At 36.7% G+C, this 22,385-nt stretch overlaps 1 long non-coding RNA gene across 1 annotated transcript in view; it reads right to left on the bottom strand.

Annotated features, from left to right (window-relative positions):
* Positions 1-413: 413 nt before the first annotated feature.
* LOC134761327 (uncharacterized) overlaps positions 414-22,385 on the bottom strand; it is a 132,092-nt gene continuing 110,120 nt past the window's right edge. The window contains exon 9 of the long non-coding RNA XR_010139842.1: positions 414-739. This is a non-coding gene — a long non-coding RNA (uncharacterized LOC134761327). The remainder of the gene's footprint in view (positions 740-22,385) is intronic.

Raw genomic sequence — 22,385 nt, forward strand, 5'->3', positions numbered from 1 at the left:
GTGATACAAATGTGTGCATAAATACATGAGTAAAATATGTAATTATAAAGCTAGAAAACTTTAGATTATCTTAGAATAGTATCTGTAAACATTTAAATGATATTACTATGTATATACATAAAACATTGTGTGAGCTTGGGAAATATACATATTTTTGCACTTGTAAGAACTGTTAAGAGGTGGAAAATATTTTTCTATTCTAGCAGTTGACAGTTTCTTTCTGTAAAAAATATTTTTCTATTCTAGCAGTTGACAGTTTCTTTCTGTAAAGGGCCAGACGGTAAATATTTAGGGCTTCGTGGGTCATAAGGAACAATTGAGGGCATTATGTATGTACATATATAACCAGGGAAAAAAATCCCACAATTTGTATTGTCAAAATTTAGAATATGATAAAAATTGACTATGATTTTGTCATAATACAAATACAAATTTACTAATGAGAAGAACAAAAACTTTTTTGAGGGGAAAGGTGATAATATTTTGCTTAGTTGGGGTTCAAAGTGAGTGTCCTCTCTCGTCAAACCAGTTTTAACATTCATCTGTAAAGACAGACTCATTTGTGGGCCATAAAAAAAACACAGGTGCTGGACCGGATTTTGTTCATGGGTTACATGTATTTCGCCGACTGCCGCTCTATTTAGTCTGCTCCCATTTAGCTGGAATCCAGACTTAGGGTTTCTCAGCTATCTGTGGTGAATCGCCAGGTTTCTTCTCAGTTTGTTGCAGAATCAATACTCTGTTAAACAAAATAAAAACTGAGTTACTATAAAAATGAAATAAAAAAAAACACATACAAAATATAGCCCCCAACATTTAATTATTAGAATTAATAAACAAAATTATCCTGCTAAATTACTACACTTACGTTTTCCATTTCCATATTTATATAGTGGCAAAAAGATAATAAAGAGCTTTGCAGCCTGATCCCAAATAGTTCATTCATCATTTTGGACTTTTTTTTTTTTTTTTTTTTTTTTTTTTTTTTTTTTTATTTTCAAAAATATGCCTGTAATATAATGGATAAACTCATTCTAAATTTGATCTTGAATAAAAATACAAAATAACAAAGACAATTTTGATCAACATACACAGTTTGCAACTTGGCTTATATGCATTTTGTAAAACAATAATTAAAAGAATGCTGATGGATACATATGTACACAAATAGAATGTTGAGACAAAAGCAATAGCCAAAAAAAAAGCCCTTTGTACTTATTGGAAGATTGCTTTTATCCGTGGGAAAATTAAATATCTCTTTTTGATACTATACTTAAACATAAATTCTTTTTTTTTTTTTTTTTTTGGTTTTTTTTTTTTTTTTTTTTCTTTTTTTATTATTATTATTATTATCATTATTATACTTTAGGTTTTATGGTACATGTGCGCAATGTGCAGGTAAGTTACATATGTATACATGTGCCATGCTGGTGCGCTGCACCCACCAACTTGTCATCTAGCATTAGGTATATCTCCCAATGCTATCCCTCCCCCCTCCCCCCACCCCACAACAGTCCCCGAAGTGTGATGTTCCCCTTCCTGTGTCCATGTGTTCTCATTGTTCAATTCCCACCTATGAGTGAGAATATGCGGTGTTTGGTTTTTTGTTCTTGCGATAGTTTACTGAGAATGATGATTTCCAGTTTCATCCATGTCCCTACAAAGGACGTGAACTCATCATTTTTTATGGCTGCATAGTATTCCATGGTGTATATGTGCCACATTTTCTTAATCCAGTCTATCATTGTTGGACATTTGGGTTGGTTCCAAGTCTTTGCTATTGTGAATAATGCAGCAATAAACATACGTGTGCATGTGTCTTTATAGCAGCATGATTTATAGTCCTTTGGGTATATACCCAGTAATGGGATGGCTGGGTCAAATGGAATTTCTAGTTCTAGATCCCTGAGGAATCGCCACACTGACTTCCACAAGGGTTGAACTAGTTTACAGTCCCACCAACAGTGTAAAAGTGTTCCTATTTCTCCACATCCTCTCCAGCACCTGTTGTTTCCTGACTTTTTAATGATTGCCATTCTAACTGGTGTGAGATGGTATCTCATTGTGGTTTTGATTTGCATTTCTCTGATGGCCAGTGATGGTGAGCATTTTTTCATGTGTTTTTTGGCTGCATAAATGTCTTCTTTTGAGAAGTGTCTGTTCATGTCCTTCGCCCACTTTTTGATGGGGTTGTTTTTTTTTTTCTTGTAAATTTGTTGGAGTTCATTGTAGATTCTGGATATTAGCCCTTTGTCAGATGAGTTGGTTGTGAAAATGTTCTCCCATTTTGTAGGTTGCCTGTTCACTCTGATGGTAGTTTCCTTTGCTGTGCAGAAGCTCTTTAGTTTAATTAGATCCCATTTGTCAATTTTGGCTTTTGTTGCCATTGCTTTTGGTGTTTTAGACATGAAGTCCTTGCCCATGCCTATGTCCTGAATGGTAATGCCTAGGTTTTCTTCTAGGGTTTTTATGGTTTTAGGTCTAACATTTAAGTCTTTAATCCATCTTGAATTGATTTTTCATTTTGGACTTTTAAAAAATATATTTTCTAACTGCATTGTAGTATAATTACTAACATATATGGCATTGCCAAAACTTGGAATGTGCTTTTCTGCATCATTAGTGACTTCTGACTCCTCCGATTGGAACACACGTGTGTTTGGTTCCTTTGCAGGCCTAATTGGCAAGACTACAGATACCCTAGAGGAATTGAGGAAAGGTGGATAAAGCAACTGATTGCTTTTTCCAGGATCCTTTAGTCTATTTCTTTTGTGAATTCGTTCATTTGGAGGACAACCTTAGAATGAGCATTAGTTACCAGATTGAGCCATCAAATATCTTCCAAGAGACAAACTATAATTTCCTGAACTTATTACACAATATTTTATACCACTTGTCTTGCAGTATTTTGCTGTTATAAGATGCATTTATTACTGATGATTTCCATCCACTAAGGTGTAAGTCAAACCAGCATTCCATTTTGTCACTCTTCTGTATTTCATATTTAGCCAACTTAGAGTTCGATGGAATAGAAATACACTCTATCTAAATTACTCAATTACTGTATTTAAAAGTTTCCACAAATGCTGTAGGTACTAAGAGAATATTTATGTAAATTCACATTTTCCAGCCATGCTCATCTATGTTAGTTTAAAATGCAAGAGTTAAATTTTTCATTTTGTGGTGATACTATTCCCAAGTGCATTATGTTCATTGCTTTGAAGAAGCATCTATTACACCTTAAAACACACTTGCCATCATTTTCTTTCTTTGTAAGAATGAAAACACTTTAGAGCTACAGCAGACTCTTAATTAACTTAAGAAAAAGATGAAAAAAAAAAGCCTTGCTTCCTTTCTCTGTCTCTGTCAGGCTGCAGGAAGACTACATTCCTGAGTGGGAAATGAAAGATTTACGACATTTTCGAGACTACAATTTTTAATGAGATGCACATTCCTTTTCTCCTGTAAGCCTCGCCTCAGGGGGTCTGGGAGCAGAGAGGGAAGCGTTTTCTTGTCTGCGTCTCCTGATGGTCCTCACTGGATACGTTTTGTGGAGTGTTCTTCTGTTTAAAAATTATCTTTTTTCATATTGTTTTCCCCATTAAACACATATCTTATGGCATATTTGTTTTGTGCCATACAAAGGAGATGAAAACGTTAAGGCCTGTTTATGGCAATTGTTTACCTGAGTATCTGGAATCTATACAGTGCACAATTTTCTCCAAATTACTTGTATGTTTCTATTCTTTAAAATAAAGTATAAGTTAATTATAAAACAGTATTCTGATGTGTAACTTCCAAGATCCTAATTTCTCTCATACATATTGCTACTAATGGCCTGACATAAAATAAAATATACTTCATATGCTTTTCTTTACTTCAGTCGCATTAAACCTAAACTGTGTAAAATTGATCCTTCTTGAATACAGAGTTGGAGCTCAACCATTGTTGTATGTTCTCATGTCACTGTTAGAAAAACAAAAAGGTGCTTTTAAGAACAAAGAAAAACACAAACCCAGAATACACAGTCATGGTTTGAAAACATAGTTTTAGAAATGCACATTTTGATCTTAAAAGATCAATGAAGGAAAGGGTTTGTGTACTAGACTCTGCCACAAATGAGTACCTATGTTTTGCATGTGACATGCTGAATGTAATCATATCAACACTAGTGAATGAACATCAGGGTATGCCACAAACAACAGCTCATTCTGATTAACTGGCTCATATGCTGTTTTCAGTCTTCCTCTTGGGAGAAAAGTATCTCATATCAACAAAGTTGATGTTTCTATAACTAACGCAATTCCAAGCTACTGTACGTAGCCTAACATAGAGCAACCATGAGGTTTTAAAGCATTTTTCTTATAGAATATTAGGACTCACAAATACACTTCTAAATCTGCTTCAAAATACCTTGAGTTCTTATCAACACTGACACTAAATTATCCCAGGTATCCATATTATAAATAAGCAGATAAGAATAATTTCATATGTTTGCAATAAAAGGATGCTATGTAGCTCATACTCCATAAAATTTTGAAAAATATAAATTTTTGGCTCCACAGCCTTCATTTCAAGCATCTTCTAAATGTGTGCCATTTCTGCAATCAGGGAGATGGTGGCTGGACAGCAATCTGAAGGTGCTGATTAGAGGTGTTCAGGGATGAACCCAATCAAACCAGTTAAGGGCAGGAACCTGCCAGTTCCAGGGAGTTTCACACTGAATGGAAAATATTGAGTAATCAGAATTTCAAGCAGTAGCCAATGACACAGAAAACTCATAAACACTCTAAAATAAAAATGTTGCCGGAATGCCACCTAAAGTTTTAAAAATCTTTAACAATAATAATAATATTAAATATAGATTAAGTGCTTACTATGTGCGAGGGACTCTTCTAAACATTTTTACATCATTTGATTCTTACAGCATTTCTGTAAGTATATTATTATCCCCATTTTTAAATGGGGAAACAAAAACACAAAGAAGTCAATATCTTGCCCAAGATTACACAGCACAGAAATTTTGTAAATAAGATTTTAACTCTGATAGTTTGGTCTAGAGCCTGGGCTCTTAACCACTAGGTATAATGGTAAGCAAACATTTGTGAAAAGAAAGTCCTTATCTAAAACTAGGAAAATTAATCTTAACATCATCACCACCACCATCATTTAAATATTGGATATGCTTGGGTTTAAAGCACAATTTAGTTCTGCTACTTATGAACTCCATCGTTAACATATTTCTTAACCTCTGTAAAATGGTACAATAGCTGTCTTTCAGGGTTATTGCGAGATTGTTATGAATGTATGTAAACCACTGACACAACTTCCTGGCACATCGCAGGTGCTCCAAAATGGGGGTATTTTTATTATAAGTATGATAACGGCAGTGATACATGCATGCCACATACCTTAACTGCTTACCATATAATTGAGCAGATATGTCTGAATATTAATAAAAAATATAAATCCCGCACCAGCAAATGTCTCAATAAAACATTTCAAAAAATGTATTGGGTCATGAAAATGAACTTCCTAGATGTAGTGTTTTACTGTTGTGTATCGCATACGTATAACTTAGGGCATAAGGAGAAGTCTTGGCCCAGACTTCACAGCCTCAGTTTTGAAAATAGGGTGTCCATGGAAGGTGTTCGATACGTGCTTGGGGCTGATGTTTGTGCTGAGTTTCAATGATCATTCTCCCACATTAACGGGTTTGGCTGAAACTAGCAATATGCAAGTAGCAGATGTGTATAGCAACTCAAAATATTTATGTAGCATGAAACTCATCTATGCAAGACAGAGACTTTGCTGGTAGAATCTCCAAAGCTTGAAAGTAGAGGCCATTTAGCTGTAAGGCAATGGTCCCAATCTGCTGGTCCCTAACACCACCCCTTAAGGGTTCCCCCAACCTACAATCGCACCAAGTACTATTTGCAAACTAATCACAAGCTGCTATTCTGATTAATAGACTACAAATTAACTCAGATGGATTGTTAAGGTCATAGTAGCGTGTGTGTGTGTGTGTGTGTGTGTGTGTGTGTATACAGAAGGTTTTCTTTCTCTGGGGTAAATGCCCAAGAATGTGACTGCCGAGTCATAGGGTAAGTGCATTTTTCATGATTTAAAATGAAATAGACTTTATTTTTAGACCAGTTTTAGAGCAAGTGAAGAGAGTGCATATATACCCTCTCCCTCCACACATGCACAGCTTCCCCCACTACCAACGTCCTGAACCAGAGCAGAACATGTTAGAATCCACGAACCTACTAGGACACCCCATTATTACCCAAAGTGTCTGCGGTATACATTAAGGTTCGCTCTTGGTGTTGTGTATTCTACAGGTTTTGACAAATGTATAAAGATACGTACTCACCATTTTAGTACCATCCAGCAATTTTCATTGCCCTAAACATCTTCTGTGTTCTGTCTCCTCATCCCTCTCTTCTACCCCAATTCATGGCACTCACTGATCTTTTTCTGCCTTTTTCAGAAGATCATATAGTTGCAATCACACAGTATGTAGCCTTTTCAGAGTGGCTTCTTTCGCTAAATAATATTTATTTCAGGATCCTCCATGTTTGTCATCCTTGATAGTCCAGTTCCTTTTGCTGAGGAATACAAGTCCATTGTCCAACGTGGCACAGTTTTTTTACATATTCACCTGCTGAGGGGCATCTTGTTTGCTTCCAAGTTTGGGCAATTATGAATAAAGCTGCTGTAAGCATCACGTTTTGGTTTTTGTGTGGATGTAAATTTTTAACACATTTGGGTAACTATCAAAGAGTGCAATTGCTGAATCCTATCGTAAGAAGATGTTTAATTTTTAAAGAAACTGCCAAACTGTCTTCCAAATTGGGCATAGCATGTTGCATTCCCACCAGCAATGAATGTGAGTTCCTGTTGCTTCTCAGCAGCATTTGGTGTTGTTCATGTTGTAGATTTTAGCCATCTTAATAAGTGTGTAGTGATATTTCATTGCTGTTTTATCACAGTAGCTTTTCATCATGATATAGTATCTCAGTAAAAACACAGAAAAAGTATAATTACTTAATCATAAAGGGAAACTCAAAATTTTGTTGGAAAGAGGGACTCTCATATTCAAAGAAGTAAGGCTATGTAAAAGGATCCTGATGAGAAAATTGTACATTTTAAAGTACTTGTGCAAAAATGTCCCCTTTTACTTTCTGGCCACACACCATTCCTTTGCCTGAAACTCTGGTGCAGCCTCCCAGTTCACGCTGTGCCTCCTCTTTCTTCCGAATTTTACGTTCCCTCAAAGCACATAAGGGAAAATTTCTCTTTCTCTTTCTCAAGAGAAATTGTCTAAAACTGTGCTCCATGAGATTCTGGTATTAAGCAAGATGTCATTAAAGGTTCTATGAAACAAAGATTCCATCTGTTTAATATAACTCATTACACTTCTCCCTCTCTCCATGCATGGAGATACACAATATTTAATGGCCCATTAAAGGGTTTGAGAAGTATTAGAATTAAAACAATTAACAAAGTAGCATTCCAAACTATATTTACATGTCAGGGACCCCATGGGTAGGCGGTGGAGGAGAGAGATGCATCAGAATTTTTTTTCAGGCAGCACCATAATTACCTAGAAAACATCATGATTAGAAGAAGTCATGTGTCTAAGACTGTCCTTTTTGAAACAAGGGAGCAATTTCTACTTTAAAGATTTTTAAAGGGTGAGAGTGGCCGGGCACAGTGGCTCAGGCTTTTAATCCCAACACTTTGGGAGGCTGAAGTGGGCAGATCACCTGAGGTCAGCAGTTCAAGACCAGCTTGGCCAACATGGTGAAACCCCCTCTCTACAAAAATACAAAAATTAGCCAGGCATGGTGGCAGGCACCTGTAATCCCTGCTGCTCGGGAGGCTGAGGTGGAACAATCACTTGAACCTGGGAGGTGGAGGTTGCAGTGAGCTGAGATCACACCATTGCACTCCAGCCTGGGCGAAAGAGCAAGACTCCATCTCAAAATAAATAAATAAATAAAATTAAAAATAAATAAATAATTAAAAATTGTGAGAGAAAATATAGTGGAGATATGGATAAAGAAGTCAGAGGAGTATGCAGCACATCACCCTTCCTTAGACCATCAGTAAAAGTCTGCAAGATGAGGAAAGTGGATGGTACTGGATTTCCTATATAAAACAGTGATGGATGGACCAGCACACAAGGTGACCACATGGACAAGGGATAGTCTGCATGGACAAGGCACAGAAGGCCGCTGTGGGCCCTGGACTCCTGTCAATGAGATCACTCAGCTCTCTCTACCAGCCAGAATTCTGCCCACTCGAGTTAACCCAAGAAGCTCAACTCCAGATACCTGAAACCCTTTAGAACATCATATGATAAGATGTAAACAGTGTTCCCTCTCATTTCTGATGGCCTAAACTAACTATGCATTCATTAGCTATAACTATAAATTCATCAGCTTTTTCCACTTAAACCTGGCCAGGCCACATGGAATCTTTGATCTTGAGCTATACTTTTCTCCAGACAGAGACTGATAAATGACTTTTTTCTGGTAGTTAGAACTGAAGCTTTATTCATTGTTTCAGTATCTTCGCTCTTTTATGCTCCTTTATAAAATACTATAACAAAAATAGACGTCTTCATTAAACAGAATTCTTTAAAAATTACCTTTCATGGTATTTGCTAAATTTTATTTGCTTATAATAGATGATGCTCAACACAAGGCCAGCTGTTAATGGTGTGTTATTACATAAAACTTGTAAACAAGGAAGCAAGGAAGCAAACTGTTTGGTCCATAGGGATGGGTCCACAGAATATCTACCCCAGAATCAACACAAGTGGGTTCTCAACATGCTGATTCCTAAGACTTCCCTGGACCTATTAATCCTGAAGACCTGGGACACGGCCAAGCAATCTGAAAGTTAATGGTCTCTGAACCACTCGGTTGGATCTTCATAGACAGCAAACCTGGCCCAAAGAATTACTCAGAGTGCAAAGAGAACACAAAAGGAAGAAGAAAAATTAGTTGGAATTTTGCAATTTAGGGGCTGTAAGGGGCCTTAAAAGATCATCTAGCTCAACCCTATGTCTTTATAGTAGAGAAAAATATGTTATTTAACCCAGGTCACCAAGTTGAATCAGTTGACATTCTTTCCCATCTAAAATGTCATTAGTCTAGAAATTGAAGAAATGAAGAAAATCTGAAAGAATGGAAAAGGAAAGAAACATATATCTGGAAGAAGTCAACTAACCAGTTTCAGAGAAATGTTCTAATTGTTCAAGATGTACTCAACTTGAATCTGTGATCTTTTTTAAAGACTTATTTTTTTAACCTTAAGATTTGCTTTTCAATATTAGTATTGCTTGAGACAACAGAAGCTAAATATTTGTGGTAATCTACATCGTGAACAGGTACTCGCTTGGGCAGCAAATTACAGAATAAGTAGTCATTTTCTAATTTCAAGGTTCCTATTCTTTTAGTCATTTAAAATTCAGACTTCAAGCCAATCTATGAATGCCAGGTTTCTGTTAATTACAAACAATTCATCTTAATTAGCCTGAAAGACGGTCTTAACAAGAAATAAATTATTGAGCACAAAAAGCAAGTTTTGTGACATGTTTAATGTTCATTTGAAATCCCTTTCAAAACAAATAGCAGTTGAGAACTTGGAAGGTTAGAAAGATAACTTTTGTTGCTGGATTGATTTCAAACCTTCCCTGGCTGCTTGCAGATGTAGAACTGTTTACCTGAAAATTTATTGTAACAGATCACAATCATTATAATCACGATGGTAATCAACGTTCATTAAAGATACAATGAAAATTCCATGATTAAAGGCCATTTGTTTCATCACAATAAGATCATTTATTTATTATTGGGTAAATTGTGACAAATTGCACATGTTTGGGGCAGTCGAAACAGGGAATATGAATTTGGAGATTGAGGCCGTGAGTGCCTTTTACTTGGTGAAATTCTGACAATTCAAAGAGAAGACTGCGTGTGGCCCGTGAAAGAAAGACAGGCTGTGCTTTTACTCACCACAATTCTACACTGTGATCTGATGGTCATTATTCCTTCCAACTCAGCTCTTCATTTTTCTAAATTAGACAATGCTGAACATATCCTGGTGCCTTTGGGCTGTGTTATAAATGGTTTTAAGCAGCATGGAAGTTGCACTGTTCTTTATTTAATTCCATCAGCACTCTTAGCTAGTCTACTATGTAATAAGAGAGTTGAAGACATTATATGGGCTTCTTCTCTTTATTTTTGTTTTTGTTTTAAGACCAAAGCAAACATGTCAGATCAATTCAAAAGGAATGAGCAGGAAACCCTCACCAAGATGGAAAGTGCTAACATTTCACATGAAAAGAAGTTTTGTCCTTGAATTATGCTCCCTGTTTAACCATCTAACTCAGATTAACACTATCGTACTTGACAGCCACCAGCAAGATTCACCTACCCCCGCCATTCAAATTCCAAACAGTCAGTACAAACAAATTTTTTTAAAGGCGAATTCAACTGTTCTAGTGTAAAACTGTTTTGGGCTTATCTCCAGGCCAAACACACTGGCTCAGAGAAACCTGTTTGCTGTCAGACAAAGGCTGTTGCTGTCATTAAGAGTTGTTCTTAGAGGGTGGACAATCAGACACGGTGAGTCAGATGGTCCCAAGGAAAGAGAAAGAAAATGCCACCCACCCACTCTGCAAAGGCTCCACTGGAAAGGTTCCATATGATCTGGCTGTCATTGCCCTTGAATTAGGGCTATGGGAGCACTTTGCCTTACGATTCACTGAGCAGGAAAGGGTCCTCGTGTTCCCTTGTGTACAGAGGGTGCACATTTCCCTAAACTCTCCTACTTGGAAGATGGACAATTGCCGAGGAATACTAAATATGGCCAGCAAATTTTGTCCCCAAGAAATCTGAGTGATCTCTGAGGTCAGGCAAGAATGTGATAGCAATTTAGAATTGGGTGGGGTAGACAATTAAAATTAGTCACGAGGAAACATGCTAAAAACTTTTGCCTTCTCTGACTTCCGATCCCACGAAGCTGACTTCATGTTGCTAAATACTCCGATTACAAGCGAAAAACTCAGTTAGACATATGAAAATTCTGTTTATGAAAACCAAAATCTACAAAGCATACATTTTTCCCCCAGACGCTAAATTTATGAGGTCTCAAGTTTATTACTCAGTCCTTAGTTCCTATTTGAGGTTCCTATTTTGAGCCCTCAACAAGAGCTAAGAGGTTATGCCCTGATTAAGAATCAATCAGAACTGGAGTTTTACTCAATGATATACTTAACTCCTTACTTAACCTGACTTAGCACAATTAATTATACAAGCCACAATTTCCTACTCCTTAAAATGAAAGTCATAGTAATATCTGTGCCACAGAAATAGAAATACAATTAAATGATATGCTGTATGGACACATCCTATATGGCACATGCTTAACAATCAGTGAAAGCTACTTACAACAACAACAACAACAAACAAACAAAAAACCTAGGGCCAGGCACAGTGACTCACGCCTGTAATTTAAGCACTTTGGAAGGCCAAGATAGAAGGACTGCTGGAGGCCAGGGTTTCAGTAAGCTACGATCGCACCGCTACACTCCAAAGATCTTTTAGCCTAGGAGTTAATAATTAATTTCATCATTATTTATTGTTTTATTTGATGTAACCATGTACAGAAACTGGAAAACAGAAAAAAGAAGATTTTCTTAGACACACAGACCAATGGAACAGAAAAGAGAACTCAGAAATAAGACTGCACACCCACAACCATCTGATCTTCGACAAACCTGACAAAAAAAAGCAACGGGGAAAGGGCTCCCTATATAATAAATGGTGCTGGGAGAGCTGGCTAGCCATATGCAGAAAATTGAAACTGGAACCCTTCCTTACAACATACACAAAAATTAACTCAAGATGAATTAAAGACTTAAGTGTAAAACCCAAAACAATAAAAACCCTAGAATAAAATCTAGGCAATACCATTCAGGACATAGAGGTATGGGGAAAGATTTCATGAAGAAAATACCAAAAGCAATTGCAACAAAAGCAAAAATTGACAAACAGGATCTAATTAAACTAAAAAGCTTCTGCACAGCAAAAGAAACTGTCATCAGAGCGAAGAGACAACCTACAGAATGGGAGAAAATTTTTTGCAATCTATCCATCTGACAAAGGTCTAATATCAAGAGTCTACAAGGAACTGAAACAAATTTACAAGAAAAAAATAAATAACCCCATTAAAAAGTGGGCAAAGGACATGAACAGTCACTTCTCAATAGAAGACATACATGTGGCCAACAAACATGAAAAAAAGCTCAACATCACTGATCATCAGGGAAAAACCACAATGAGATAACATCACACGCCTGTCAGAATGAGTGGCATTATTATTAAAAAGTCATAAAACAACAGATTCTGGCAAGGTTGTGGAGAAAAAGGAATGCTTTTACACTGTAAATGGGAGTGCAAATATTTCAACCATTGTGGAAGACAGTGTGGCGATTCCTCAAAGACCTGGAGATGGAAATACCATTTGACTCAGCAATCCTACTACTGGATATATACTCTAAGGGATATAAATCATTCTATTATAAAGATACATGCACATGTATGTTCACTGCAGCACTATTCACAATAGCAAAGACATGGAATCAACCTAAATGTCCATCAGTGATAGAAAAGATATAGAAAATATGGCACATATACACCATGGAATACTATGCAGCCATACAAAGGAATGAGATTATGTCCTTTGCAGGGACATGGATGGAGTTGGAAGCAGTATCCTCAGCAAACTAATGCAGGAACAGAAAACCAAACACCACATGCAGTCATTCATAAGTGGGAGCTGAATGATGAGAACACATGGACACATGGGGGAAGGACACACACTGGGGCCTGTGGAGGGGTGCAGGGAGAGGGAGAGCATCAGAAGAATAGCTAATGGATGCTGGGCTTAATATCTAGGAGATGGGATGATCTGTGCAGCAAACCACCCATGACACATGTTTACCCATGTAACAAACCTGCACATCCTACACATGTACCCCTGAACTTAAAATAAACGTTGAAGAAAAAAAAAAGAGAGATGCTCCCAATTGCAAGACCCTAACAACTTCTGTTAGCATTTTGGTATAATTTTCCCAGCATTTTTTCCTGGTTGCATTTTTTTACATTCTCTCTCTCTCTCTCTCATATATATATGTGTGTGTGTGTGTGTGTGTGTGTGTGTGTGTGTACATATATATTATATATATATATATAAAACCTATATATAGTCCATATATAGAGATATATATGAGCTGTCTTTCCAACATTTCTTATAGCTTTAATCATGAAGTAAATCAATGTCATAATAAATTTTGGCCCTAATTATCTGCCATTGTTTATTTGCCTTTTTTCAAAGTCAATTAGAAAAAGAGAGAACATTATTAATTATTTATTAAGTTAAAGCTCCTTAATATTAAAAAGATTAATATAGGAGAAGATATGGGGATCTAAGCCTAAACGTTAACTGGCCTGAAAAAAAAATGACTTTATCCAGATGCTACTTTGTTTCATTTAATACGGTTCACACAGGTAGGATGTTCTCTTCTTTCCCTCTCATCAGAGGCATGTGGCACTCTAAGCTCCACATTGCTGAGTTATCTTTAACTTGGGTTTTTCTACGAGAAGAAATATATGTGACTGCATGCAATACAAGTACCTGCAGAGATTTAGTTTAGCCTTGGGACAAAAATTCATAATGGCTAATTTAAAGCACAAAGGTGAGGCCACCTTGCTGGAATGAATTTAGAATTGTAACAATTGTAAAGCATCAGTCCTGTAGTCTGGATACTCAGGGTTGTTGCTACTTTCTGTTTGATTTGGACTCACCATGATGTAACTCTGGCATCGCTGAGACCATGCCTGGAAAGTGCATATTCATTTGATGCCACATATAATCAACCAAATATACATTGTGTCCTTATTTTGATCTAGTCACCAGTGATACAACAATAAACAGGACCAGTCTCTCACCTCAAAGAATTCATCTAGTCATTCTACTGAGCTGATGTGTGCCAAGTTTGAGTTACAATCAGCCTAGAACAGTAGCAACCATAGATACTTCTAGGGTGTCAGGCTGATTCCTCATCTTCTAAAATGCAGTACATTTCTTGAATAAATCAGCCACCCAAGGAAGACATGTGCCTCTTCACTCATCTAATTCAATTCATCCATCCATGACTTTAGGATTGTTCAAAAATTGCCCAGCTTCCTAATACCAACAGATACTTCCCTGTTTTATTTTAGATCACATGGTGTCTTTTCCCTAAATGTATTAGGTATATTTGTTAAATAGCAGACTACCAATCTGGGGAGCAACTGAAATCATAAACATAGTGAAAGTACCCAAGATGTATATATGGGAGTAATAATATTGATGATTACTACAAGGAATTTTTGTGAGAATTGAATGGAAAATTATATATATATATATGTAATTTTTAACTTAATCTTGGCCCACCTCACATAGCAGTAGTAGTAGCAGATATTGTCTTCATCATCATCAAGATAATAAAACCATTTCAGACCCTTTGGAGAATAATTTGGCATTTCCTCAAAATGTTGTATAAAAAACTACCATATCACCAAGCAATTCCATTCCTAAGTATCTATCCAAGAGAAAAGAAACATCTATCTACATAAAGACTTGCACATCAATGTTTATAGCAGCATTATTCATAAAAGCCAGGACTTGAAAACAACCTGACCACCCCTCAGTTGGTGAATGGATAAAAATATGGTCTATTCATATGATGAAATAGCATTGGATAATAAAAAGGAAAGAGCTGCTGGCACATGCTACATCACGGATGAACCTCAAAAACATGGCACTAAGTGAAAGAAGCCAGTCACAAGAGACCACAGACTGTGGATTCCATTTTTAATGATCAATACTAGATTAGTAGTTGCCTGGTGATTAAAGTGTGAAAAAGGATTAATTGTAAACAGGCAGTAGGGATTTTAGATGGAGCATGAAAAAATGCTCCGAGATCGATTTACGGTGATATTCCCACCATGCCGCAGAGTTACAAAACAGTCATTGAATTGTATACCTGCAATGGCTGAGCTTTTATGATATGTAAAATAGACCTCAATAAAGTTCTTACTTTATTGAAGTAAGATAACAGAACGAAGTTTTAAGTACGCCAATTATCCATTGCCTCCTTTATATCTTTCATATATTTAGAGAATCTATGTCCACCAAAATCGCATTTATCCAGTTAAAGATAAGATTAAGAAACTGTGTTTTCCAATTGATAACCTGAACCTTAACAGTATAGGTAATATAGGACTTCACGTGATTTTTAGATTCGGAATGATGTATTCATTTGTGAACTGTTTTCTGGATCACATAAAACTTTATTCCAAACATAAACTGTAGCACAAATGACACAGTCCTTCTTCACACAGATACACACACACACACACACACACACAGCCATCAGTACAAGCAGAATTAGGCATAACTTTTCATTCCTCACATAACATCTTCTCCACATGATCCTCCTGCCCCATTAAGAAGATGGCCCAAACCAAGTACCTCAAGTCCAGTGTCCCAAGAACTGTTTTTAGTGTTTGTGGTTGTCTACCTGTCTTTACTTGTTCCCGAATTATTGTAATTCTAATCCTTTCAGATCTCATTTTGATCTTCCCAGCTCTGATCTCCCAACTCTGTGACCTCAATCTTGATCACGGACCTTAGATTTTTGGCCTTGAATTGATCTCCCTCTCTCTCTCTTTGCACAGTTCGTCTCCTGTGTGTCTGTCTCTGGGAGAAACCCTCTGCTCTAGCCATGTCAAAACCAATTCTGAACCAGGCCTTCGGGCTCTGTCCTCATCCCTCCCTCACCATCTCCTAACCCCTTCGAAGAGGAAGCCATCTTTTTCTTTTCCACATACAGAGCCTTTTATCTGTACATCTGTTATGAAATTTAATACTTTCCACTATACGTTAAATATAGTTATTTATGTAGTTGTCATAACCTCAATTGTTTCATCTTTACTTAATATCTTTCAAAGCATGGAATACAGAGCTTTGCTCTCAAGAAGTATATTTTCCGAAGTGTCCCGATTGATTGAAATATCTGTTAAGTTTAAGTGAAAGAGTTGGTTCTGCTACAGTTTATTTCAGTTATCAGTATAGCACGCACTGATGCCTGAGTTACTGCTGGAAAATACTACCTTCCTGTCTTCTTAAGGCATTGCAAAAGGTATGGGAAAAGATCCTGAATTTGCCCTAATTTTTAAACAAACCAGAGAAACATTAAAGCATTTAAATGGCTTATTAATGTTAACCTATTTATATCTACATATTTGTTAGCCTGTGAGTAAATGGAACTTCGGATCTTTGCAAAAGAACTGCCGGGTTGTAAAAAGGATTGGAAAGTCAGGCTCACTTAGTAGTGTGCAGAGAAACAGACTCTATGCCTGGAGCAAAAAATCTCAGCATCCCCTCCACCTCTACAGTGTGATTTCTTAATGCTGTACTTGGCTCGACAAAGGAAGTCTGATATTTCAGAGGTGAGTTGCAAAGTGGCCAAACCACTCTTTAATGCACTATAGCTTGACATAATATTTGCTGCCAGCTTCTTGTTTAAAAATGCCATCAGTTTAACATTAACTGAAAAAGTAATTATTCTCCAGTTTCACAGAGCTATTAAGAAAAAAAAGTTCATTGAAACTCCAGGATATGAAATACTGTGCTTTCAGGACCTATTGGAAGCCTTTCAACATTCAGAGCAGAAAAACATAAATGTATTTTTTAAGAAGCAGATTTAGGAACTTTAGTGAATGGGAAGAGAAAGCATTAATTTAAGCCTCAGGAGAGATACCGATTCAACAAAATTCTGAAAACCCTCCTTAGATCAAACTCTCATATATTCTGAAAACTCAGTACCATTTATTGTTACAAGATCTTTGATGATTTAGAAACATGTACCCACACACGTTAAGTCCTCTGTACTAAATCAAAGAAACTTCAAATTAGCTTGAACTTTGAAATGCTGTAAGTTACATGAATGATAATTCGTTTCTTTATATTCAGTCACCAAATGTTATTGAGCCGATGATAAGCTTGAAGACGTTAAGGGCTTTGGGGTACAGAAGACAGATACTGAAGTAACAGCCTGCATGTGAGATCTTGACCTGTAATGAAGTGCCAATGTAGTTGTAAAGACAGAACATGTCATCTATAACACCTGAGGAAAATCTTGCTGTGTATGCAGCATAACCTCAGTTTATAAAAATTTGAGAGGAAATCACAAGAATGGAGAGGTTTTGCAAGATTATGGAGCTTGTACACCATTTTTTTAGAACATGAGGTCTAAAATCAGATGTAAATATGGGCTCCACATCCTATTTTTTAGGTAACTTTGAACAAGTCACCTCTTTAAATCTCAGTGAAATGAAGCTGAAAGTTCTTTGAAAACTGTAAAGATTATTTATTATTCACAGATGATTTCTGCGGGTGTAAGTAGAAAACACTACTTTTTGAATGAATTACAAACATATAATTATGACTTTAATGCTAACATTTTTTGAAATTTTTATAAAACATTCTAATTCACATGTTCCCCTACTGTTCCAAAGTCAGTAATTTTAAGATACATGATTTAAAAAGGAAAAACAAAAACTGTGGAGAAATATCACTAACTAGATTGATCATGTTATTTCCTTATTTTTATAATTGAAAAAAAAAACCCCAAAACTTTAATACTAATTTCTGGTTGCTTAAAAACAAATTAAATATAAAACTGTGTAGCTGTCATAGATGATGATATTTTAATCTATTGAAAATTATTACAGTAGAAAATTTTTAAAGTTTAGGAAGCAATAGTCAGCACCAAAATATTGTTTTTGCTGTTGTATGCACAGCTTTAGTTTCCATTTTATGAATAAATACATAAAAATAGAGGATAAAAATATACATATTTGATAGGATTCTTACAACTTTGTATTAGCACAATTAGTGCAGAGCATTTGTGAATAACATAGAACTAGGGTCTGCCCTACAGCTTTTGAGTTAGTCTTTTTCTAACAACTGCTATTTACTCAGAGAGGATGCAAAGTAACAGGTCTAAACATTACATTGGCAAAGGAGTACCTTTAAATTGTATGTGGCACAAGCTAAATCTGGGAAAGGAAATGAAACACAAATGAAAGGGCAACTTCTTCTGGAAACCTCCCTTCCTTTGTGGTATTTTTGTCCTTCCTCCAGTCCATGAATCCTATTAAGAAAAAAATTTCTCTTTTGCCTTCTAATCCCCAAATCTTTACTGCTTTTCTTTAACAAGGCTTCCAAGAAGAATTGGAAGGTGAAGGAAGCGATGGCCATAAAGAAAACCGTTCTTTAGATGAGATTTTTGTCATATTGTTACTGAAACACCAGGGGTTTGGTCTAGGTCCCGCTGCTCCCGACACACAGACTAACAACTAGGATGATGAGTATTGCCAAGGAAGAAGCTTTAATCCGGTGCTGCAGGCCAAGAGATGGGAGCTCAGTCTCAAATCTATCTCTGGGACCTACTCAAACTAGGAGTTTATATAGCAGGAAAAGATTGTAACAATGTGTAAGAAAACAGGAACTAGGGAGGGGAAAGGAAGCAATCATGATGAATGAGGGATCTGGCATCTCATTGTCTGGATGTGATGATCTAGTGAGTTTCAGTTCTTTGATACTTTTTTTGAGAGGTCTGAAGGGTCATTTCCCAAGGAAGGAACTCAGATAAAACAAATGTAAATTTCAAGCTTTAAGACCAGAAGGATTGGCTGGTCATAGTGGCCCACGGCTGGGCCTGTTGTCTCATGCCTATAATCCCAGCACTTTGGGAGTCCGAGGCAGGAGGATCAGAAGGTAGGAGTTCAAGACCAGCCTGGCCAACATGGTGAAACCCTGTCTCTACTAAAAATACAAAAAGTAGCCAGGCATGGTGGTGCACACCTCTACTCAGGAGGCTGATGCAGGAGAATTGCTTAAACCTGTGAGGCAGAGGTCTCAGTGAGCTGAGATTGCACCATTGCACTCCAGCCTGGGCAATAGAGTGAGACTCCATAAAAAAAAAAAAAAAAAAAAAAAAAACCAGAAGGATCAATTTCTATGTTTATCCAAACATGATTGTCTATGGGACTCCTGGATCAGTTTCAGGCCTTCCTTTCTATTTATCAATTCCTCAATCATGGGGAATCTGGTTGTTGATCTTCCTGGCTGCTTCCTGCTGAGGAGGGGTGTCATGGGCAGCTCCATACCATGGGTGACATGAGGAATCAAAGGTTAATCTCATATTAGAGTTTTGTTCTGAAACACAGTATTTCTCTCTCTAGCTCCCCCACATCCACCAGAGACAAATTGTTACTGAAACACCAGTGATTTGGTCTGGGTCCTGCTGCTCCCCACACAGAAAGCCAATCGCTGAGACAACAGTGTTGCCAAGGAAGAAGGCTTTAATTTGGTGCTGCAGCAGGGGTTTATATAGCAGGAAAGAATGTAACAATGTGTAAGAAAACAGGAACTCGGGAGGGGCAAGGAAGCGATCCTGGTGAATGAGGGGTCTGGCATCTGGTGTGGTGATCTGGGTTCAGTTCTTTGATGCTTTTTGTAAGAGGCCTGAAGGTCATTTCTTGAGGAAGGAATTCAGATAAAACCAATGTAAGGTTCAAGCTTCAACAGCAGAAGGGCCCATTTCTATGTTTATCCAAAAGCAACTGTCTATGAGACTCTTGGGGATGGTTTCAAAATCACAGCAGGACCAATCTACCTGCAAAATAAGCTTCAGTCCCATATACTAGCCTGATTACCCACACAGAATGCAACAAGATCATTGTCTACATAGACATTCCTAGACTGGCTTTGCTGGAACCTCTGACAAGGTCATTTCAGTCAAAGCCCTGGGAAATAACCAGTTCCTCCAACTGGGGGTGGGAGGGTCCATTATAAAAGAAAAAAAGAAGACATGTTGTTATTATGCAAACAAACACATTGCCATGAGTTAAGAATATTCACAAATAGTTTACAAATTATGGAGAAATCGAGCATAGAGAGAAATGGCCTTAAATTCTGTTTATAAAAGTATACTCTATTCAGTACACTTAAAGCATACTTAAAGCCTGTAAATATCTCAAAAGGAAAAAATTATTCAGACTCTGAAAAACAAAGCAAAAAGAAACAGCAATATTTCAAACATAAAAATCATAAAAGATTATTTCAGTCCTTATTAGTTCAGTCTATGCAATCAGCTCCTGTTCTGCTTCATATTGGGTTAGTGGAAATCTTTATGAACACATCAGCCTTTCAATTAGAGGCCTAGAAGTTTTCTCTCCAATCCAATGGCACAATCTCCAAAGTTACCAGAAACTTCTTTCAAGAGTCCTTTTTATGAACTCTTCCAAAGAAGCAATGTTTGGACTGTGGCTGATTGTAAGTCACTTTTTGAGAAGGATCAAAGCAAAACAACAATTGTGGATAACAAAAAGTCTTGAGACAGCCATAGTTAAAGGCACAGTTGACAAGAAAATTTGGTTATTTCTGTGGCATATAACAATTTAATAATTATAATTATTACTGACAACATATATTTAAAAATACCAGAATTTTAAGAATCTCATACAATCCTGGAACACATATTATCACCACATTTATATAAATATAACCCAAAGGAAGATAAACACCACCTCAGATTTGACAATGCTTCCTACATAATTCTAACACAATGAATAAGCCTATTATGTCTCTCTTGCATGTCAGGGAACCTAATATCTAGAAAAGTTAGTTTGAGGACAAAATGACTGAATTCGGAACTTGAAATTTTACTCCTAGAAAGTTTACCAAATATCAAAATTTTAAGACACTTAATATCACAAAATAGGATCACAAGTCACTATAAAATAATCCTTCATTTAGCCAAAGTGATAAATCAAAAACATTTACATTTTGATAGAGACTCTCTTTCCCAAACAATAAGACCTAATAAAGACAGCATGAGGCCAACTGAATCTGTCTCTCTCCACTCCCTTTTCTCTCTGCAATTTACTCAAAAAGTAAACAAAATCTTTTATCTCTCAATATTACATATTTTGTTTAAAAAAACCAAAATTTTCCTTTGAATGGCATGGTATTAATGTTAAAGCTAATTTTAATGAAATATTATAAACAATCTATCTAATTTAACCACTTTGACTATAAGGTACAGATTTCTATAAACTTTTTTTTTTTTGAGACAGAGTCTCACTCTGTCACCCAGGCTGGAGTGCAATGGCGCCATCTCAGCTCACTGCAACCTCCACCTCCCGGGTTCAAGCAATTCTCTGCCTCAGGCTCCCGAGTAGCTGGGACTACAAGTACCCGTCACCATGCCTGGCTAATTTTTATATTTTTAGTAGAGACGGGGTTTCACCATCTTGGCCAGGCTGGTCTTGAACTCCTAATCTCGTGATCCACCAGCCTCAGCCTCTCAAAGTGCTGGGACTACAGGCATGAGCCACTGTGCCTGGCCAATTTCTATAAACTTTTTATAACCTTTTTCCAATTTTCTATTAAACAGCAGATCAATGCTTCAAGAAAACTGTTATTCCAAGACATGGGTCCAGACACTATTCTTGTATCAATGAGCTTTTGATATTAATGTTGTTTAATGTATAGAAAAACTCTGAACTAATCCTATGCCTCAAAAGTCAGCCCTGACAATCTCACATGCCTATCTCTTCCACAATAATCCCTGGGCCTAGAGGGATTAAGTAGTTTTAATTTCTGGCCTGTGTCTCACGAAACAGTTCCTTGTGATCGTCACCTTCTCCAGAGTCTGAAGACAAAGCTTTGACTGCTGTCAGCGCTCAAAATTTAGCAGGGATTGGTGCCTTCTTCAACCCAAGAGTCAAAGCCCTGTTACTTAACAGCACAAGTGTTAGTTAATAGGATGTTTATACTACAGAAAGTCCTATCATTCCCTCTAACATGTTACAAATTAAAACACTGTGATTTGGCATTTGCAGGTTACTGCCTGCAGCGCTTCAAACCACTGTGTTAAAGTAGTTAGGTTACTTATTGCATAATTGCTAGTATTCTAGTGACAGAACTGTGACCAAAAGCATCAAAACGTGACAGGTTCTATGCCAAACTTTTCAAAGTAAGACAACTAATGTTTCTTGTTGTCATTTAAAAAAATGGAAAATGCAAATATCAGTTTTGGAAAAAACGTCATTTAAAAAATGGTAAGCGCAAATATCAGTTTTGGAAATTCAATATAAGAATTAATTATCTCCTTTCACTTAAATACTATACAATAAAACAGGGATAAAGTAAGGAAAAGCACACAGCAATTTATTTTCAGCTATTTT

This window comes from Pongo abelii, chromosome 3 (genome assembly GCF_028885655.2).
Source record: "Pongo abelii isolate AG06213 chromosome 3, NHGRI_mPonAbe1-v2.0_pri, whole genome shotgun sequence".
NCBI lineage: Eukaryota > Metazoa > Chordata > Mammalia > Primates > Hominidae > Pongo > Pongo abelii.